Source organism: Petromyzon marinus, unplaced genomic scaffold (assembly GCF_048934315.1).
Source record: "Petromyzon marinus isolate PM22_M1 ecotype Great Lakes invasive population unplaced genomic scaffold, UKy_Petmar_22M1.pri1.0 PM_G_Scaffold_111, whole genome shotgun sequence".
NCBI classification, from domain to species: Eukaryota; Metazoa; Chordata; class Hyperoartia; order Petromyzontiformes; family Petromyzontidae; genus Petromyzon; species Petromyzon marinus.
Window position 1 is genome coordinate 492,501 of NW_027422664.1, and position 2,500 is coordinate 495,000.

The window sequence follows — 2,500 nt, forward strand, 5'->3', positions numbered from 1 at the left end:
TTGGTGATGTGCCTGAGCCCTTTGGCAGACAGAAGCAGCGTCGTTAGTAGAGAACTGGTGTTTTAGTGTCTCTGAGTACAGTCGTTTAGCCTCTCTCACCGCTTTGCTAAACCTGTTCTTCGACTCCTTGAATCTGTCTCTATCCCCACTCCTAAACGCTTCCTCCTTCTCCAACCTCAACCTTTTGAGCTTTGCTGAGAACCAGGGCTTGTTGTTGTTAAAGTTCACCCTGGTACGTGTTGGGATACAGCAGTCCTCACAGAAGCTGATGTACACAGCCTCTGTGAGTTCATCCAGACTATTGGTAGCAGTCGTGAACATATCCCAGTCAGTACAGTCTAAGCACGCCCGCAAATCTTCCACAGCCTCACTGGTCCACTGTTTAGATGTCCTCACAGCAGGTTTACAGAGTTTTAGTTGCTGCCTGTATGCACGAATCAGGTGGACCAAGGGAGTTCTGTGCGAGCCGAACAGCCCCGTGACCCACAAGAGAAACATCCCCGCCAAATTCGAGCGTTTGACGGGGTCTATCCGTGAAAAAATATTCACGTTTTTGAGTGCACATGCATTTCTGCTGCAAATGCCTCTGGAAGTTTCATGCCGTTCGTATGCCAATTGTGGCAACACGAAAATGACCCGTTTTCCCATTCCGAGGGATTTCTGTGCGACCCTAACAGCCCCGTGAGCCACAAGAGACACATCCCCGCCAATTTCTAGCGTTTCACGGGGTCTATCCGTGAAAAATATAGACGTTTTTGAGTGCACATGCATTTCTGCTGCAGATGCCTCTGGAAGTTTCATGCCGTTCGTACGCAATGTGGCAACACGAAAATGACCCCTTTTCCCATTCCGAGGGATTTCTGTGCGACCCTAACTAACAGCGCCCGTGAGCCACAAGAGAGACATCCCCGCCAATTTATAGCGTTTCACGGGGTCTATCCGTGAAAAATATAGACGTTTTTGAGTGCACATGCATTCCTGCTGCAAATGCCTCTGGAAGTTTCATGCCGTTCCTATGCAATGTGGCCACACAAAAATGACCCGTTTTCCCATTCCGAGGCATTTCTGTGCGACCCTAACAGCCCCGTGAGCCACAAGAGAGACATCCCCGCCAACTTCTAGCGTTTGACGGGGTCTATGCGTGAAAAATATTAAAATTTTTGAGTGCACGTGCCTTTCTGCTGCAAATGCCTCTGGAAGTTTCATGGCGTTCCTATGCAATGTGGCAACACGAAAATGACCCCTTTTCCCATTCCGAGGGAGTTCTGTGCCACCCTAACAGCCCCGTGAGCCACAAGAGACACATCCCCGCCAATTTCTAGCGTTTCACGGGGTCTATCCGTGAAACATATAGAAGTTTTTGAGTGCACATGCATTCGCTGCAAATGCCTCTGGAAGTTTCATGCGGTTCGTACGCAATGTGGCAACACGAAAATGACCCGTTTTCCCATTCCCAGGGATTTCTGTGCGACCCGAACAGCCCCGTGAGCCACAAGAGACACATCCCCGCCAATTTCTAGCGTTTCACGGGGTCTATCCGTGAAAAATATCAATTTTTTTTTGACTGCACATGCATTTCTGCTGCAAATGCCTCTGGAAGTTGCATGCGGTTCGCATGCAATGTGGCGACACGAAAATGACCCGTTTTCCCATTCCGAGGGATTTCTGTGCCACCCTAACAGCCCCGTGAGCCACAAGAGAGACATCCCCGCCAATTTCTAGCGTATCACGGGGTCTATCCGTGAGAAATATTCACTTTTTTGAGTGCACATGCATTCCTGCTGCAAATGCCTCTGGAAGTTTCATGCGGTTCGTATGCAATGTGGCGACACGAAAATGACCCGTTTTCCCATTCCGAGGGATTTCTGTGCCACCCTAACAGCCCCGTGAGCCACAAGAGAGACATCCCCGCCCACTTCTAGCGTTTCACGGGGTCTCTCCGTGAAAAATATCACATTTTTTGAGTGCACATGCATTCCTGCTGCAAATGCCTCTGGAAGTTTCATGCGGTTCGCATGCAATGTGGCGACACGAAAATGACCCGTTTTTTCCCATTCCGAGGGATTTCTGTGCCACCCTAACAGCCCCGTGAGCCACAAGAGACACATCCCCGCCAATTTCTAGCGTTTCACGGGGTCTATCCGTGAAAAATATTCAATTTTTTGACTGCACATGCATTTCTGCTGCAAATGCCTCTGGAAGTTTCATGCGGTTCGCATGCAATGTGGCGACACGAAAATGACCCGTTTTCCCATTCCGAGGGATTTCTGTGCCACCCTAACAGCCCCGTGAGCCACAAGAGAGACATCGCCGCCAATTTCTAGCGTTTCACGGGGTCTATCCGTGAAAAATATTCACTTTTTTGACTGCACATGCATTCCTGCTGCAAATGCCTCTGGAAGTTTCATGCCGTTCGCATGCAATGTGGCAACACGAAAATGACCCGTTTTCCCATTCCGAGGGATTTCTGTGCCACCCTAACAGCCCCGTGAGCCACAAG